The sequence below is a fragment of the Motacilla alba genome, chromosome 2 (assembly GCF_015832195.1).
Source record: "Motacilla alba alba isolate MOTALB_02 chromosome 2, Motacilla_alba_V1.0_pri, whole genome shotgun sequence".
NCBI lineage: Eukaryota > Metazoa > Chordata > Aves > Passeriformes > Motacillidae > Motacilla > Motacilla alba.
The window spans coordinates 60,251,370-60,272,637 of NC_052017.1; positions in this window are offsets into that span (position 1 = coordinate 60,251,370).

Below are 21,268 nucleotides of genomic sequence, written 5' to 3' on the forward strand. Positions count from 1 at the left end.
ACACTAGGGGATAAAAATAATTAGGCTAACCCTGCAAAAAAGCAGACAGGCAAACCAAAAGGAGGCACATGGAAAAAGGAAGAATAGACTTTCATAAGCCGGTGCTCAAATCTCCCACTTATTTGCATTTTTTATTCAAATATCTAGCTAGGTAATTTTATTTCATTAAATTGCAATCTTAATTTTGTTTTCTTGCTCAGATGCTTTGGATAGAAATTTAGCAATATTTAAAATGTGTCTCTCCTATTGCATAGGTCTGTACATACAGCATCTTCCATTTTGCACTGTCTATTAAACCACATTCATTTGTCAGAAAAATGGTGCCTAAGGATGTGTTCAGCATACAAATCTACCACGGATGAGGGGTTCTCCTTCTACCCTGCTGCCTTGATCACTGCCCACTTTCCAAGCCCTAGTGTCAAGGGGACTGGGAGAAGCCAGATTGCCTCCATGTTCTGGCTCCATCCACAGCCCATGCACATCCCATGCACATGGGATTTTTATTGGTCTGGTTTCTTCCTATGCAAAACTCAGTGCAGAAGAGAAGTTCAAACAGAAGGTCTCACATCACGTCTTTTCACCTACAGACAGGGACCTTACCAAATAAGTAAGTTCTCAAGTGTCTGAAGCAGACCCTTGCCATTAATCAAACTACATTTCTGTCATGGGGCTCCAGTTGTATTTGCATCTCATGCTCAGGAGGTATCTAAGCAGACAGGTAGCAGAAAACTGGAAGGACGTATGCTCACTCCTTCATATAACTTCTAAGTCCCCTATAAAATGTGGAGATTTACTATACTTACCTGGAATGTAAAGTGGCCCGTTTCATACAACACTGGAAAATGAAGGTAAATGTAGTTTTAGTATGTTTAGGTAAATGTAGTTTTAGTTTGAAGGTAAATGTGTTTTAATACTAGTAACTCTTTTTACCAGATTTCATTTTGGAGGAATCATCCCTGTAAGGAGTTTGCAATTTGTTACAGGAAAAAAGTTGCTACACAATCAACATGTATAAAACACATCCATTATGATTTAATAGGTGTAGTAGAAATAAGAAAGCCCACTACATAAAACCTGTAAATTTGGTCTTATTATTCTACTTTAGTATCCATCATAAATCTTTCATTATTTTGAAATTAAAGGCATGGTCATCACCTCTCATTCAACCCATCTCTCAGATTAGTTTACAACATAAGTGACTGTATCAAGCAAAAAAGAAAATTATAATAAAAATAACCAGAACTTGGTACTTGACCAATAAAATCCAAAATATCTGCTACATAAAATTGGCACCATGCTATAAATTCTAAGCTCAAGCACCAGAGATCATGTTTGTCATCTGGCAGCTCCTGATTTTGCAGTAAAGGAGTCAGTCTTTCCCAAGCTCATTCTTCTCCACATGGTCCTGTTCCACCTCAAAAGACCAAACAAGTTACTCTGTCTCCACCAAAGCCAGGCATGATCCCACTGTGAAGTCATCCAACTCACTCTGCCCTGGCTGGTACTCTCATGTGTCTCTACCTAGCAAGTTGTGAAGGGATGGAACAATTGTAACTTCATACTGGTGTCAGGAGTATCTGTATTGGTGTATTGGGCCTCATATAAACAGGGCATGTTGAAGGCAATCTACCTTAGTCTCACTGAAGGCAGCTGTTCATGTTACAGCTGGCACATAATTAGGGAAACACAGGAGAAACACATTATAACATTATCCATTGTCAAAATACTAGTTCAAAATACAGTATCTATACATATACAGTATGTATAACTGGTTGTTTAAGACCAGTGACTGGGCTGCTTCTTGAAAATGATCCATGAAAGATAATGATTTTCTCAAATGAAATTTAGGAATGTGGCAGTCCAAAAGCAGAACTCGCAGCTGAGTGATTGGCAATTATGTGTCCTGCACTCAGTTGGCTCCACATATGCCTGCATATATCTTAATCTAGGTGTTAATCCCTCTGCTTTTCTGAGGATTTTCTCTATATTACCCTTCCAATCCTGACCAGGAAAAAGAAAACAACCCCCCCCCCCCCCAAAAAAAAAAAAAAAAAACCAATCAAACCAAATAAATTAAAAAAAATAGAAATAATCACAAATCACATTTATGTGAGAGGGGTATTGCATGATTAACATTAGCTGTAGGCTCATTATAGTGCAAAAAATAAAAGAGAGAGGGAGAGGGGGTCAGAAGTAAGAAAGAAGGAAGAGTGAACTCTGTGTTGTTTGCTGAATATATTTTTCATGGAGTCTGCAAAACACTTTGGAGGGGGGTTTGCATGACTGGATTTTATAATACCCATAACTTGGAAATCAATAAGATAAATGGAGGAGAAATGAACAGCTAGTGGCCTCAGTCTTGATGATTCCAGGATAAAACCTTTTAATAAACATGAAACTGCAGCAGAGCAGAAACTCTAAGTCCTACTTTTGATTTAAAGATGTTTATCTCTCTATCTTCTACATTTCTCAGGTTTTCTTCTCCTCATATCTTTTCAATTTTATCTCTTTGGTTGGCCACAAGGTTAATTGTTTTTGTATTTATTCCTTAAAGTGAGGTATGCATGTATGCACATAATATTAATATATGCAAACAGTGGGGACACACCTATAGTTTGGCTTTGTAGTAGCTTCCAGAAAAACTTAATGGGAAATCACTGTCATCCTACAGTCATTTTGTTCATGCTTGACATTTGCTGCTGTCTGTATGGCAGAATCATATCTCTGCAAGTATAAAAAAATAAAGGAAATGTCACATAGGAAAAACTTACTTAGATATAGATTTTGCTGGTGATGGTGATGACAAACAAATTGTTTAAAAAAATTGAAACAAACTGTTCTGGCTCCTCAGTATTAGGACTCTTTCACTGGTTAATCCATCAAAATTGGGATTTGTCAAGGCTTGTTTTATATACTAAACATTTGATTAATTTGTACATTTCTGCAATATAACAAAAAGAATTTTCAAGTTCAAGATTTAATATCCAGGCTCCCCTTTATATACACAGAGTGGAAAAATACATTTAGATCTCTCATTTATTTTCCAATTAACTGTTCTTTATCTGTGCATTAATATTACAGATGTCTGAAGAATAATTAAAACAGATAAGCAATTTATAAAAATCTCCACATTTCATGCTAATTAGCATAATGTAATGTTACATTTTTATTAGCAGCTTTTGTTCCCTCCTCCCACCCTTCCAGCAACCCTGGGGCCTTAGCCAGTCAGCGTGTTATAAATCTTTGTTAAAATATGACACAAAGCTAAGAAGCTTGCAACAAAGCAAATTGGACAGTGATGGAGTTCTCCTTTCTTTACCTCCATTTCCCAACAGCCAGCCTGTCATCAATTATGAAAACAATGATGATTTTTCATAGCTTCTCAGTGTGAAGGCTAAGGGGCTTCCAGGACAGAGGGTTATGAGCATGGACTTTGAAGGATCACAGTGAGTCCATGAGAAAGACAGAGGAGAGGAAATTGATCCTAAGATCCTGATACAAATGGAAGTCATGGGTCCAGGAAATGACTGTATAGTCAATGTACCTAGCGTCACCACATCACACAATTATATTTACAAGAAATTAAGTCCCATTTCAAAATGAATTGGCTTGTTTGCTCTCACCATTCCTAATCAAGAGTACTATGGGAATTTAAAAATAAGAATCCTAAGGGACATGACTACTGGTGCTTAATGTTCAAGCCATCAAGTATGAGAACAGAAGTAATGCCTCTTGACATTGTATGAGCTGTTCCACACCTCCATTCCAGACATCAGTGGAACCAAACATCTGGTCAAGCTAAACACCATGGTTATCATGAGCAGTTTGTAATAAGAAAAAGCAGTTTATGTTGATACAGAGGTTTCCTTTGCTGAAATATGAGACTTTGTATCAGTAAGATGAAGTACCTGCTTGAGTGTTTACAGGAATGGGATAAACTTGTTCAATGAGTTATCTGGAACAAGCAAAATGAGAAGCTCGCCTTAGTAGCTCACCAGTGGCCAGCACATTGGCACGTGCACACACTGGCACACACGTGTGTGCGCAACCTTCTACTCTGGTGCTGCAAGGAAAGGCCAAGCACTCAAGCATGCTCTTAGTTGCAGGTCTCAGCAGCCACTACCAGCTCAGTAATTTGTGTCATAATGAAGATAATGTACCTCCATATGTTTAAAAAATATACTCATCTATGCTTTCAGAAATAATAATAATGTAGTTTAAGTTTCATTTTGTTTTTATTCCTGAAACAGACTTCGATACAAGGTGGTGGAAATGAGATAAAATGAGATAAAAAACTTGCTCTGGTGCCAAGTTTTGAAACCTTTATTTAAGGAGAAGAGAACATATGTGTATCTCCTCAGCTTCTACCCAGTCTATTGATTCAAAGCTACAAGACCCTTTTTGTGTTACTTAATTTATTTTTATTTATTGCAACATTGATAGAATTCAAACTACATTAGATAATGTACTAGATAAGATATCATTTTTAAACCTCTTACAGAGATCCTATTGGGACTGGCATGTAATTGAAAACACTTAATGGAATATTTCAGGGCATATTGCCAGAGAATGAACAAGAGAATCACATTTCATTTTAAAATGCCATAGAAAAATCATTTAAAATTATCATAGCTGTGGTTTAGTATAGAAGAGGATGGGTAATAGAATTTACATAGACTTCCTTTCTTTTGGAAATTATTTTCTCTCTTTGTTACATTTGACAACTCACCCACTGTCTTTTCAGAAATGCCTGACATTCCTTTTAATTAAGTAGTGAGGGGCAACAAGCAATACATTTTTTAAAGATTGCTCAATGCATTGGGTGTGCTTTCAGCTTCGGGGCCAAATTCCCTGTTGGTTTGTTCCCTCGCAAAGAAATATCAGGGATTACAACTTCTGCCTTGACCTATTCTATGAGGGTACAAAGTCAAATTGTAGAACTTCCTTGAGGCTTGGTTTGCACTATCCTTTCTTCTATAAGGCCAGAATAATATTTAGGTCTTGGAGGGTTCAAAACTGGTAAATTCTCAGGTTTCTGATGAAGACCCAGAAAGAACTCAGGGAAGAGTCTTTTCAAACTGGAGGTTTTGTAATTAATTTCCCGGTTGCTTGTTTTTACATCCTTCTTCATCTGTTACAACTCAATGGAGGAACACAGTTTGGGCTTTCTTTTGATCACACAACTACCTGGAAAGCCAGAAAGAGTGGCCAACCTGTATGTTCCCATAATCCTACAGACTACTGAAGTATATCCCTTTCAGGCTGCTGGTGTCCATACACATTTATACTGCAAATTTACCATTGAAACTCTCCCTCAAGCACTTCTGCACAAAAAGAAAAACCCTTTTTGTGAGTTAAAGATGTTCCTACCAAGAATGTAGTAGTCAGGAGAAACACTAAAAGGCATTTTCAGCTGACACAAAAAAGTCTTCAATTTAAATGAATAAAAGAAAGGAAAATAATTTCAGATGCAAATTTTCTCAACAAGAACTGTCTCCACACACAGAGGCAAGTATATACTATTTTGCTAACTCAGGTTTGGCCAATCTTGAACTAGGAGCTTGTCCTCACATATGTAAAGAGTTACAGTGGAAATACTAAACTGTTTAGTTGTACCAGTTGAATTTTAGGATTCTTGAGCTTTGAAATCCTGTAGAGAGTTTGTAGGCTAGCCAAATTTGTAGACTAATATTTAATTCCTACTTACTTATGTCACCAAGACATGGTGACAGGGTCCTTTTTATTGCCTGATATTAAAAATTAAGACTAAATCAAAATAAAATGTTTGAATTCAACGTCCCTCAAATCACTGTCTTTTGATATGCAGCTCCAGATTGAAATGTGTTTTGAGCCTTGTTCATATTTAAGTCTTCCCAGAGGAATATCTTAACACCAGTCAGCCAACACCTGAAGGGTATAGTTTATCCCTTGTCTATAATCCTGGACCTGTGTTTACATGAGCATAGGGATGAAGCCACATGTTTTCACCATATGTCAACATATATTTCCCTGCAAGTTTGAAAACAAACTTATAAAATAGGTCTTTTGTAAATCTACAGGAAAACCAATAAAATATAACAAATATTCTGAGAACTAGTTCATTCTTTCCTCTTGTCACAATTTACAAGGGTCTGTACTACTATCAGATAATATTCCCTGCAGGCGTGTTTTTCCCACTGGGTGCTCAGAAATTATGAGGAGGTTCACTGGAACTATTCTCTCTTCTTTTCTGCTCTTTCAAATTCATTGAAGTGTAGACCCTAAATCTTGAATGTGGCAAGGAAGCCACAAACACCAAAACTGAGATGGCTTATCAAATTCATTCCTATTTTGCAAGGTCAGCCCCAAGCATTCCCTGATGCTGAGAGATCTCATGTTGCAGAGTTAAGCCAAATGTGGAAAGAGCCTGTGGTGAACTGAAATAACCATCCCAGAGTGCAGATCAGAAATCAACATGCTCAGATTTCAGCCTATGGAATGTGTGAGCTATCAGCATTCATGGTTTTGCCACTGGAGGGGTGGGGAATTTCACAGCTGCTTGAGCAACAGTTATTGGCCAATTTATTCAAAATCAAATCATGGTCTTCCCAGCTAATAAAGCAAACCAATGTCAGTCACACCACCACAAATAATTATTGTCTCTTTTGGAATACATCCACACCTCTCAAATAAAACAACTCTCTAGCTCTCTAACTCTCTAACTCTCTATCTTATCTGCCTCTTGCGCATCCCATGTTCCTGCCATTGGCTTCTGAGACAACGTGATCAAGATTGAACAACACACACCATATGCTCACAGCTGCAACATGTCAAAAGCAAGTTTTGAACCAGGGCATAGTGCAGAGATACCTGAAGCAGCAGTGATAGATGTCTTCCTTATGGCTGTGATTTAAAGCCCAGGTTTATGGCATTTGACATCATCTGCCTTTGGCAAAGTCACAGGTACCAATGACCTATTTCTGCTTATGGTGCCAGGCTGGAGTGGATGTTGCCTGCAAGGACACACTTCATAGATCTTCTGGTATCTGAGGTGATGAACACAGGCAGGGTACAAAAAGTAACTGAATCAGCGTGTCGAATGTGCCATGCAATTTCACAGACCCATCATGGGGGAAGGGGTTTGCAAGGGTGTAGTGCAGTGCTGCTTGCCAATAGACACAGATTGTTTAACAGTCACCTCCAGGCAGTAAAACCGGTTGCCAGTTCAAGTGCCAGGTAATTTTATAGGATAATTATTAACCTTACTGAAGTTATTAAAGACTAGCTACTGGGAGACTTGTGAAGGGTGAATTATTGCTATCTGTCTGACCGAGAAGGATAGCTAATCCCCTCAAACATTTTATGCTGAGCTGAAGATTATCCCTCTCTTTAGATATTAGCAAAATCTTCAGAAAGGATCACATTACATACAAATTTTACAGTTTTGAGAGAGCATTTACAAGATTTCTCTTCCCTTTCTCCACCACCACCCACCCCACTTCTTACTCACCCTCCTTTCCAACAATATGCTAGGAAAGCACATTTCCATTTCAGCCCTTTCTGATATTGCCATCTTCTTAGTACGTCACCAGCAGAGAAGTAGAGATGTGAATCTCATGATATCTTCCATGAAGAATGTTTCTAAAGATGATAGCAGAGCTAACACTTTGTGCTAAGGCAGTCAGCACAGCTTGCTCAAGGTCTCACAGTCTCCTCTCCTCCTTCCTACCTAAAGTAAAATTTGGTTTGCTGTGGATATAGACAGGGGGTTTTCCTTCTATCAGGCCAATGGTGACATGGTCACTTTCTTCCCACCACTTTCACGCAACATTCTCCCTAATGTTCAGCTTCCAGCATCTGACCCAGAGCCAGATGTTGCTATCAAACACGACAAGGCCACAACCTCTGAAGGAAAGTGTGAGCAAGCAAGCTCTTCTGCAGCTACTGGGGCAACTTGCTTAAGGAAAGCATCATGTAAACATAATATTGTGAAAAAATTATTTGGTTGGAGGTTGACTGGAGGGGAACAAAGGAGGGAAAGCTGCAGCCCATTTTATGCAGTGTCATCAGCTCCCTTGAAAAGGGGGAGGATAGAATATCACTGCAGTGTGCCCTCTTGCATATGGTATTCCTCACTCATGGTGTCTCAGGTCTCCCTTAACACAAAACCATGTGTTTGTACATCCTTTCTCCCTGGGTATCTGTCACAGTCATCTGTGAGGAACATGCTGAACTTGACTATTTCTGCAGCAATTACAGAAGCTTGGTCTCAGTAGCCCCAGAGATGATAAGGTCTTTCTTTGTTCCAGCCCCCAGCTGGTGCTGGTCCCACCCATTAAGCTCCTGTCACGTACCTGCGTCCTTACATACCGGTGTTAACTACACAGATGGAGAGATGGTTTCCTGATGGTTTCCAGTGACTTACTGCCATTTCCAATCCGTGACTGGCGAGTGTCTGCCATTAAGTAAAGCAATAAATTTTAGAAGTCTGTCCTTTGTTGATTTGTGAGCCACCTCGCTGCTGCTTCCTCTCCTCCCTTCCACATGTCTCTTTAGAAATAGCACATTTCTGTTTAGCATGCTTTGAAGGGGTGTTCCCTTCATTATCTTGCCCTTTCTTCTGCTATCCCCAGATCTTTGTAACCGTCTTTTTTACCTCTGAGAGAAAAAAATGTATCTGACTCTTGTTGTCCTTTTCAGGAACTGCCACACATTAGTGCACATTGATGCTGTTGGATTCCTCTCTACTCACATTATTTCATCCTTCAAGATCATGAAATATCTTCCTCAAGAACCACACAAAGGAAAAAATTTGCTATTTTTATTGCATCAAAAGGGCTAAATCCATGTGACAGTAAGATTGCAGAAGATGTAACTACCCAGATCCTCAACACAGAAAAAAGTTGTCTCTTGCCCAGACACAACTGGCCCATAGGAATCCAGAAAACACTTTCAGTCATTCCACAAGTGTCTCATGAAGTCTTTTTTAGGTTTATTTTGATTTGGAATTTTCTGAATGTGACACCAGATATAACATGGAGGGGGTTTTTTTTCCCATTGGTACTGTATCTCATTTGGCCTAAGCCAGCTCTATTTCCATACTACTTCTGTGCTAGTAATAGACATTTTAGTTATTTCACAAACTAAGAGATAGGGACTCTTGTACCAATGCATTCACTTTTATGGACACTGTGGTACCTTCATTTTATTACCTAAATTTATCTTAAAGCTTCAAAATCACTGACTGTCTTTTCACCTTTTACAGTCTATTTTATAAAGAAAAATAAATATTTTGTTACTTTTTTTTTTTTTTTTGTAATGGTGCTTGTGATGCAATTTGCAAACTATAAGAGTGCTAAGACAGCATCATTTAAAAGAGGCTTTTAAACTAATCTTTTACATTAATGGACTTCATTTGTTGAACTTCAGCTTTCTAAAAATCTAATGTGAAAATTAAAGTAAATGCATTAATTATTGGTATTTGTTTGGCTAGCAAGGGAAATAAACTATTTCAGTCCCAGTATATATAGGCTGTTGAGAAGTCTATGCATGTAGCTATAGATTGTTTATTCACAGTCCACAGGTCATTGCACATCCAAAGTAGTATTATTTATTTCATAGAACATAAAGCTGAGATATAGGAGTTCTTTTCCTTGCTTCCTTTTGCAGATATTTTTTCACTTAGCACATGGCTTGAGTAAATAATTTCTTCTCTTTGTTTTATTTTACTCATTTGGTCTATCTGGGATTTTTTTCAGCTTTTATACTCACTGGAGTGAGGTTGTGTGTTGTTCATACAGTGCTTAATGCACCATGGCTCTGAGATCAGGTAAACCTCTGACTAATTTCTATGTAAATATCACTCAAAGGAAGAATTTGAGCCATCAGATTTTGTCCCACAAACATTTCATGGCTGGCTGGCGTAAGGTATGAGACTGTCTTTAATCTTGGAGGAGTCAAGCATGTGTTTACATTGGTGAGAAAAGAAAGAAAATGTAGCTGCATTGTGCTGGCTGAGAGGAAGGGGTAGGGGAGGTCAGTCTAGACAGGAAAAAGGGGTGAGAGCAATTGTTTTGTGGGTCTGTATCTCTGAAGTCACTCTGCCAACAGGCTGATGCTCTGCTATTAGACAAGGAGGCTCTTTTAACCTCAGAGATACCACCTGCAGCAAAAGCATCTTTTTCTGTTATGTAGCAAAGTATCCTGAAAATATATTACATCAAATTAATAATGCCTGACACTCACTTTTTATATACCCTGTTGTTCAAAGGGAGGATCTCCAGGGAAATTCTTTTTATTTAATTTATATATTGCACTCCACAATTGACTTTTAGATGAATTTAAAATAAATTACAATAATTATTTCAGTGGGATATGCCAGTTAACAATGTTGGCACAATAGCAGCAAGTCTCTCATCAATAAATAAAGCTAGTCTGGGTCTTCCAGGTCATTTTATTCCTTGTAGAAATCTGTTCCAACACCCACACGCTCTCTGATAACTATAAGGATTTTTTTAATATGGTAGCCTTCTCGAGGCTACATGCATCCACAATAGCATTCTATTTGTTATCATTGTCAATATCGTCGCTAATTTTAAATTTAGTAGCAATCTCATCTCCTAAGACATTTAAGTAAGCAGTCTCATCACTCTCTGTACCTTTATTTTGCAAGGCTAGAAAAATATCACACTTTTTCCTTCAGGCTTTCTCACTTTAGTGCAGCCCATTCTCTAGAAGCTCTTCTCCACTCTTCTTCATTTTGACCTGGATCTCTCCTACTTTAAAATGAAGTCTTAGGAGGGTCTGAAGGGCATCAGATGCATCAGATGCAGTTTTCCTCATTCTAGAAGACTCTACCCCGCTCACAGTACAACTGCACAGATACTTTTTGTATTCAAAGCTACTTTGGGCATCCCATTGAGAAATGGTACATTCAAGTTGGTGAGGATTAAGCCAACCAGGTACCCAGGATCAGTGGGAAAAGGGGTGGTTTGAGAACATGAAAAAGTAAAATAAATTTTTTTTGCTGATCTTTCTTTATTTAGAGAGGATTCTGATTGGAGCACTGTGCTCACCTGGGGACATGAAAGTCCCAAGAGCTTTGCTCTGTCAGACTGAGTCAACAGGATCTTGACTGAGTAGGCAGTTTCAGAATATTTAAGATTTAGGTCTATTAATCATTCCATGTGCACATATTGGCTCATGAAGAGCTTATTCTTACTAAATCTTTAATGAGTATCTTAATTTTCTTACATCCGCTGTTGAGGAAATCTTATTTCACCAGAATAAAAACTTTCTCATAATGTTTATTTCAAAGATTATTAATCCATTTTTGATTGTTTGTATTCCTTGATTTCATTTCCTGAGAGGTATTTGCTGTGGAACCCCTGCCATAGCTTTTTTCTTCATCTTTTTTTTTCCTTTTTCTGGTCTTCATTTATGGCTAAAATTCAGGCTCAGGTTCATGAATTTTAAGCCTAAGTGAATTTAAAAAATCACTATTTACTTTCTCCTGTTTTGTGTATCTAAATATGGTAGTGTCTTTCTCCTACAAAAATGTGTGCCAAGAGACTGTTAATTTAACCTTGTGTCATTATATGTTTCGTGGAAATCCATGATGTGGAGGTCTTTACCATCTGCTTCCATCAGGAGGGTTATCTCAGTGTCTAGACACTGTAGTGATAGGCTTTTTAGGGTTGCTGATGGATAGACGGGGCTTTGGAGAGCTTGAATTTAATCCTCTTCAGATGAGGATGGATGTTTTCCGGCAGTCTGGGATGAAGTTTAGGATTGTATTTCAAACAATTTTGTCCTGGACTGTAAATGGGACAACTTTGGTTAACGGCAAACTCTAACAGGTTTGAGGGATTAAATGTGGGATTAAATAATATATGAATCAGAGAGACCTCATTTTGATGTATGATATGCTCATCTTCTTTTGTTTTTAACAAAGATAAAAATTCTTTAGGCAGAGTAAAAAATTATTCATGCATATGTAATAGTAGTAGCTTCCCTCAAGGACAACTGTTAGAAAAAACAGAAGAAAATAGGAAGGGAGCATGAGCCTATATGCACATGAAAACTTTATCACTGATACTTTAAAACACACAAATTATTTAAAAAAAATATTTAATTCTTGCTACCTGCTCACCATTTGTTTATTTTGGCACTATTCTGTTCTCGGAAAATGGGAATAGGGCAAACCTGCATATTTGCCCCCTGTTGTGTTTGGTTCTTGTGTGAAAGAACAGTGCAGCAATGTTTGGTCTCAAACAGTAGAAAGCAGCATATGTTCTGATTACCTGCCTCTGTGGAAACTTATAAAAATGCCAGACATTCCTGTAGTGTGAGGTGTATGTCCTCCAGCAGTGCTCCTGGAGTTCCTGCAGTCCCCAGCACAAGGAACAATCTCCCCTGTGAGATGGCCAATACCCCTGTGACCAAGGGATTTAGAGCTGTTGAAAGAGCTTTACTTGACAGGAGGAACTTGCTATGGAGATGCTGGCTCTGCACCCTTGCACTTCTCTGGCTGCTCTGAGAGAAGCTCTGGACAGCCTCCCCCACCTCCAGCTCATCACACACAAACCTCCCAGGGCAGACCCACATCAGGCTAGTTCCTACTCTTGCCCCAGCTCCCCAGTCCTCTTGCAAACTGAGTTCAGCTGCTTTGAGTTGTGCTGGTTGCAGGAGGAAAGCACAGCTTCCCTTCAGGAGAACTAGTTAGTCAAGGGGAATTCCTCAGGGACTGATCTCTTATTATTTACCAATAAATTAAGGAGGACCAAGAATGAATGCATGAAAATTAGCCATTACCTAACACAGCTGACATTGAAGACAGCAGGAAATAAGACCTTGATGCGCTTTCAGATTGAAGACATAGAAAAACAAGTGAAAAAACATACATTTTATGAACTAATAATTAATACTTAATTAATATCTGTTATGAGTTGGAATCAACTGAAAAATAAGAGGGGGTAGACTCGTGTCCAGATTAGTCACATACAGTGTGGTTGGAGCTAGCATTAGACTATCTGCAGCAGAACAATGACAGCATTTATATGAAGGTGTGGATAGCATGCCCGCAGGAACACTGTACACTGTATTCTTACAATTCACATTCATGAGACATAAAATTGGGAATGCAAAAATCCACACAACCATGAGAACAGAAGAAATGTCATGAAAGAAAGATTAAAAGACCTAGGCCTGCTAGTCTAGCTCAATACAAGCTTTAAGGAAATACAAGCACTCAGAATAAATGCACAAAGCTGAAGGAGAACTACTGAAGTTATCAGAAAATCCTCGCAGTAGAAAAAACAGGCAGAGGGAGCCATGGATGTGACCACACTGGGAAGTAGAAGAAGGTTTCTAGTCACCAGTGTCCAGAGATGTGAGTCCCAGTACATGGAACAGTAGCAAGATTTTCAGTATCTTCAAGACAGAACCAAATGTGTTTCTAAAGGGGACCACAGAGTGTGGCTTCCTGCAAGAGCAGAGGACTGAGCTGAGCAGCCTCACATCACTCATTCTTTGCTCAAATCTGCTTTGAGCAGTTTGAGATTTCCAAGGAGCACAAGAAAGCCAAGCACCCTTCTTACAGTGTAGTACTATTGCAGTTTAAATTTAAGTTACTATACCAAAACCATAAGACACCAAAATATTGTCATGTTTGTCTTTCCTTTCTGGAACTTAGCCATCCTCTTAAACAGCCTTCAACAATTGTGTTTTTCCTCAATTCCCCAGTCCCAGAGTGTAGCTTTGCTCTTTCTTTTCTTACTCATTTAGGAATTTGTCTCATGAAGCTTTCTAACTTTTCTGTAAGACTGATTCAGCTGAGAAAGACAATTTTGCATAGTACTGGAGAAGAAATTTAAAATTCTACTCTGGCAAGTAGAATTTTATGAAGGAGGCAAGCCCTTCATACGAAGATCTGTTTGTCAGCACATCTGTCAGCAACTGCACAGCAGGAAACCCTACATGTATGGCTGAAGGAGTTAAATCTGCTGAGTTTTCAGTCCTTCACCTGTTGAAAGAGACTATCACACTGCATTGCCCGTTTCACACAATAGGCTGAATTAAGTGCACCAATACATCCAAGGCAAGCTGCTGCTGACCAGACACTGAGCTTATCAAGAGTGCTGTGCTCCAGTTTGGCATGCACACTTCCCAAAGCTCTCATTGCAGGGCCTGTAAACCATCTGAGCCTTTTCTAACAGAAGATGGCCCTGTAATGATATTTCCTTTTGTCCACCAAAAGCCAAACCAGTAAATTATCATTGGTACGGCGTGCCTGGGTTCAGGTTAACTCTTCTGTGGAGGACCACAGTTTGATTCTTCCAATAGAAATTTTACGCTACCTGTCCTGAAATGGTTTTCTTCAGAGGTAAGGAGTGGTTTCTTCTTCTTTTGAAGCAGGGTAAAAGTGCTCTAACTTGTCCTGGCAGTGAACATCATCAAGATGACATATCTACAGGTGAAGACACACAGCTGAGGAATTCATGGGGTATGCCCTTTAATGTCTCTTAGCCTTGCATGTAGGAAGAGTGAATGCCCTGCATTTGCAGCATCACAGAAAGATGATGCTAGAGTGAGCAGTCCTGGGATGGGCCAAGCGATTCCTTTACTTTTATGTGGGATTTAGAAGTCAGAATAATGGAGAGAACATGGAGGGTTTTGTACTTGTGTTTTGCAGCCAGCAAAAAGAATTCACTCTTTCTGATCTGGGATGCTGCACACTTATCAATGTCTGGTTTTTGTAACTGCTGCATTTTATTGTTACTTAACAGAGATTAGCAGGAAAGCTAGGAAAAAAAAAATCACGCCTATTTATCTAAGAAGTTATTTGACAGGTGGAAAATGAAGAATTGGATGAAAGTGAGAAAAATCTGCTGTGAAAAATACTTAGCTGTAGCTCAGAAAAAAATCACTCAAACAGGTGGTCTGCAACATGATCAAAAATAAAAGAAAGCAGGTATGAGTACAGGTATCCATCATATCTGATCTGTGAAACAACAGTTTATATTCCTGCTCCTGGGTGGGTTATAGCTCAGATATAAAAGCTCCAACTGCAAAAAGTGTAGGAATCTGTTTAAAACATAGCTACTCTTACTCCACAGACATCAGAACTCCACACACTGCAGTTTATCAGCTATTTAAATAGAAAGAGATTAATCATGAGCAACCTTATAAATCCTGTCCCACTGTAAATATTCAATAGTGTTTTAACATTCTGAAGAGTCTGTGTTCCTCAAAACATCAAGGTGCTATGATTTACTGGCTAGGATTGATTATGTTTCTGGTTGCACAGATGGCTGAAGTTTTGGTTTGAGTAATTTCTCAATATGATGGAACAAATTCCCAGCTTCTACATAAGGGCATGAGAGTCCTTCTCACTGGGAAGATGACAGCATGCTCCTCAATACAGGCATGCTTATGGGTGTGTGCCTGTTGTATTTGTGACCATACACACAGTTCTTTAAATGCTTTCAGACTATATTCTCCTCATTAAAGCTTGCAGTTATCACTTAAAGACAACCAACATAATCACAGTCCTCACTGGAATGGGAAGCATAGACAACCAGTTAACTGAAAACGGTGATACGGAAAAAAATGGTTGGATCCAGCCACTGCTTGACAGACCTTGCTACAGACTAAATTTTGACCAGTTCAGTATGGAAGCAGTAGGATGAGAGAAGAAAGCATGTAGATTTACTTCTCTGTCAGATGAGCATAGAGTTCAGGAACACACGTGCATTTCTTTGTAGAGAACAAAAAGGCAAGAAAAAGGGCAAGAGCAGAACCAAGGGCTATTGCAAATTGCAATCGCTGTCTTTGTGGAAGAGAGGTCCAACATTGACGCAGTGAATGGCAGTTGAGGACACTCTCCCAGACTGTTTGGAATTTTGTACACACTTCCACAGCTTGCAGTCCTGAGATGGCATCATGATTGCACCCCAGCCAGCAGCCAAGCCTCATGCAGCTGCTCACTCACTCACTCACTTTCCCCCAGTGGAACTGGGAGAAAGAATTGAAAGGCTAATACCTGTAAAATACATGGGTTGAGATACAGGCAGTTTACAGGGAAGACAAAGCCATGCCATAATGAAGAATTAATTCACTGCTCCCAATGGGCAGGCAGGTGTTCAGCCATCTCCAGGAGAGCAGGGCCCCATCATGTGTCAATGTGAAAAATGCCATCACTCCAAACATCCTCCCATCCCTCTTTCTTTCCTTCCCAGTTTATCTATTGAGCATGGTGTCACATGGTCTGGAATATCCCTTTGGTCCGTTTGGGTCACCTGTTCTGACTATGTCTCCTCCCTCCCAACCTCTCAAGTACCTCCAGCTTCCTCAATACCATGGCAGTATGGAAAGTAGAAAAGGCCTTGGTTCTGTGTGAGCCCTGCTCAGCAATAACAAAAACATCTCTATATTATCAAGACTTTGTTCAGCACAAATGCAAAATAGCACCATACCAGCCACTGTGAAGAAAGTTAACTCTACCCCAGCCAAAACCATCACAGATGGTTACTGACAAAATTGTTGTCTGTGCAAACTCCTAAGCCTGACTTTGTTGACTAAGAGCTCTGTTGTAAAACTGTCTGCCTCAGGTCATAGCCACTGTAGGGTATTATGTTTGGGTAACACAGGCCACATTTCTGAGCTGCCAGTAACGTTGAGGATATTTGACTGAGATGTTAGGAGCCATAAAAGGCTTCCTGGCCTCTGGTTGCATTGCTCTGTAAAACTAGCTTGCTTTTGCCTTCTCTCTTATGCTTTCTTTTACTATTATCATTATTGAACAAACTTCTGTAGTACTTTATATCATGTTATGTACATTATTATCCTAGACCAATTTTTTGATTTCTTGGTTCTTTGGGTGATGGATTCGACCCAACTCCAATTCTCCTAGACACAACAGGGACTATACAGACAAATATTTTTTTCCTGTTAAATACTTAAGTGCACGCTTAAAGAGTTGAGTATATTTCGCTAGAAAGACATCATTCATTGACAGTAGAGAATATGCAGGACTAACAAAGGCAAAATCATCCATCTTTTTTCTGACCTCAGCCTGCTACAGACCTTCACTACTGTGGGGATGTTTTCTTACAAATGAATTATTTTACAGCTGGAACACAATGTTTATCTCCATAGCAGAAAACAGAGAAGGTCCTGCTGGCTCAGAGCAGAGACTCTTTCTCTTGGAAAAGAACTTTCTCTGACAATCCCTGATGTTGAAAAGCTCACAAAGCTGAGAGGACTCACAAACAGCACCTTCCTGTTACCTCTGTTCATGAGACAAGAATTCTCATGTGCTGACAGCTAAATGAGTGAGAAGTCTCGCTGAATCACACTGAAAAATTTTCTCCCTTCTGGAGAGCAGCAGTGTGCTGCAAAAAGCTGTTTGAAAGTGAACAAGTCTCAACTGAAGTAAGTGAAAACTGTCAAGTTTGGTCCTGCACATTAGATTCTTTTGTAAACAAGGGAGATGCTTTCTGTGAAGATTTTCCATGGTCCATTAGAAAATTACCCTTTTGCCTTGCACATATACCATAAACAGAGAGCACTTAATTGTACGGTGGATGAGATTTATAAGGAAAGCTACACTTCTAAAGCAAGACAGAAGGAAAAAATCTTCTTACATTTAAAGGATTACATTTCAGACTGCAGACAGATAAGAAAATAAATTTCACTCAGTGTTGCTAACAACAGAAAACTACAGGCTGCAGGACTTCAGGGTTCTCCTGTTGTCCATAAAGTTTAAACTATGAATCAAAGAGAAACTTTCAAGCTAGTATTTGGCAAACCCACCTCTATATTCCACTTTGTCGTCATCCATAACAGCTCATGACTCGCACATGGAGAGGAAAGAATTGCTGAGGAGGAGGAAGGGATACAGTTGCCGAATTTATAGGCTGAAGTTGCAGAGGGAAATTCTGGTCGGCATTTAAGGAAAATCGTACCCCAAGCCTCAGATTTTGTGTTGCAGGAGGCCGTTTTCTATCACAAGATTGAAAAATCAATCCTTTAGATTTCAAATCTAACAAATCTTGGGCATTTTTCCTGTGCATTACAGACAAAGTATCTTTTTAATACTGGGGGAAAATAAAAGATAATTAAAAATAACATCCGTAACTAGAGCATTAATAATTTTCTTCTTAAAAAAATATAAACAAGCATATACACATAGGGAACATACCAGCTGATACATTATCTTTTACATCTATTTAATCTCACTTGAGGCCAGATGATGATGCCTTTACTCAAAATGTGTCAACTCTACCATTGCCTAAAACAGACTTTCAAGAAGAGTAAAGAACTGCTTGAGCGCTCCTTAGGGGAGTCAGCACCTGGCCCTGGAAGACACATTCATTTTAAGTATACTTCTGAAAACAGACCAATGTTTAGGCATTGCCACTTTTAGTTGTTAAATTGCTGTGACAAACTTGCCAACTGGCCCACATATACAAAAAACAGAATGACAAATGTTTGCATCCAGCACAGAGTGGTTACAGAATAAGTTTTATATGCTTGTACGAGCACACACAGACACAATTCAGCTTTTTGAAGTAGAACCAAATTGAGCAAAAGAGAGTCCAGAAGCTTTTACCATTGAGCTGAAACAGAAGCTTGATAACATGGCTCTGCTTGATGCTCTCTACAGAATGGTGCATCCTCACTGGTACCATGTCTGTCTGACTCCTTTGGGGGTGAGAAAGTGCCCAGCTGCCCTCCTGGTAAGTGTATCACTGGTGAGGGAACTCACAAGCCAATTTAAGAGGTGCTCACCTGCAACCAGCTTTTTGAGAGATTGGGTAGTGAATGGAAAATATGAAGCAAAACCTGCACCAAGTGAAAGAATTTCCTTGTTAACCCATTTCAGATATTTGCCCTGCAAGTTGTTTTCATTTGCTGATGCCCCCTCCCCAAAATCAATGACACACAGAGCAAATCATAGTGATGGGAGACAGAACGCAGTGAATGGTCCTCTCAGCTCCTCCAGACCCCCACCCCTCTACCAATAAACAGAGTTAAGTCTGTTAAGATATATCAGATTGTTGCACTTCAGTTCCTGTACCTTTGCACCCACACAACAACTGGAAATATAGACTTTGAGAGAACCAGAAACTTAGGCAGGAAGGCAGATGATCTGTTCTGCTTCTGAGGAAGCCAAAGAACACCAGGAGCCAAGAACACTCAAGAAGACACAAGGACCTTTTTTGGGGACTTGAGACAAATTTAATGTTATTTCAAGAATAATATCATGAGTATCAATCAGATTTGTGTTTGGGGTAAAAACTGTAGTGGATTGCTCTTCTGACTAATTCTGCAGAAGAAAATGAGTGCTTGAAGAGAAGAGCTCTCACTCAGGGGATGTTTGCTAAACTCACCAGAAAACTTTGCTTCTATGTCTTATTTGTCTGTGTCCTGGTTTGGTGTCTGAGTGTCACAAAATCAGACTTGTTTGGGCTGGAAGAGACTTTGGGTGTCTCTAATCCAACCTTCTACCCAAATTGAAGTCAGGTGTAGGAATGGACCAGGCTGCTCAGGTCTTTATCCAGGTGTATTCCCAAAGCAATGTGATGTTTTTTTACAATCAGATTTAGTATGAGCATGTCATCAATTTTATGACAGTCGAATTATTTTCTGAAGGTGGGGTGTTACATGTCAATACAGCCATAGTAGAATTGACCAATTCTGACAGAATATAAGGACAAAATCTTTCAAGAGATGAAACATTTACCAACTTCAGATCTAGACAACTACTTCTTTGACTTAGATGTTTTACAAGGAAACATTACTCAAAAAAGTATTTTTCTGTTGGGTCCTCAGAGATAAATACATACACAGAAACTCCAAATATTAGACACTTTCATGTCCACTTCCACCACCTACACACCCAACATCTTCACCAATGCACACAATGGCAGGTGCTTGCTAAAGATTTTTTCATAATGCTGCTTTTACAAGGAAAAGTACATCAATATTCTCTACAACAACTTTTGAATACAGACATGATCTAGGTAGGAGTACAGCAGATGGAAAATCATCATAGATGTAGAAAATAAGTGTTGTAAAGCAGATGGTGATCAGTTGTTCAAGTCAACTAAAATGAAGCACAATTTTCTTTGTACTGACAGTGCTACCAAAAAATTCCAGTCATGAGGGCAGTGAGGGCTGGACCACACAGGAATTCTTTGAGTAGAGTAGGCTCAGTAGAGCCTTTTAAGAGCAAATTAACATCTGCTGGAGTTGAAGGGTCTACCTTGGATTAATTATTGCTTTAAGGAAAGATTTAGATGAAGTAGGCTTTCTGTCTGTATTCTGATATTTTACATCCACTCTGGTCTCACGGATCCAGCTTTTCTTTGTCATTTTGATGTACTAGCTCCCAGGCTTTTAATGTCACATGTGAATCCAGAGTTCAGGAGTAATTAAATAAACAAAGAAACAACAAAAAACCCACCAACAACCCCCCGTGCCCCTCCCCCCTCGCAAAACCCCCACCAAAATGAAAAAAAACTAAAACAAAAAACCCACAACAACCCAACAACAACAAAAACAAGAACCGGCTGCTGGAGATAAGAAATAGAAGCATCATGGAAATGGCATGAAGACAATGACACAAAAGGAGAACAAGGAGTAAGCAAGGCAAAGATCTGCAGGACAACAGAGAGATGAATACCTAGAGCTTTAAGGTCACTCTTGATTTTGTTGACAGAACAGGTAGACACTACTGTGGACTGCTTCCCAAGACATAAGACTTGATTACTCTTGTCAGCAGACTCACAACTTTGTGGAAGAGTTGGGGATGGGACAGAACCCAAGAGGCAGAGTAGCAGCCTCAGGCTGGGAAGGGCATTAATCAGTAAAAACTTTGCACCTTTGGGTGATAAGTATTATTCACCCCCATTACAGGTGAGGTAACTGAGAAATAGAACTGTAAACGCCTGGGTGTCAGAACCAGCTCCTACCCACTTTGAAGCCCAATAGCAAAATATTTCTTCGTTAACTATGAAATTGTACTTTAGCTCTTTGTCAGAGGGACACATGAAAGAGAATCCTGGTTCTTCCCCAGCTCTTCCCCAACAAAACCCTGTTCTTGATCTCCAGTGTCAAGGGGGTGTTCCAGTTGGCACAACAGAATCTGATCTGCAAGTTAGAACAGACTCTGGTAAAGAAACTGTAACTACTCCAGACCTGTGCTTAGGTCTCAGTACTTGCATTAAACAGGAGGAATGGCTGGCAGTTGAATTGCCTGTCTCTGGCAAAACTTTGGGAGGAA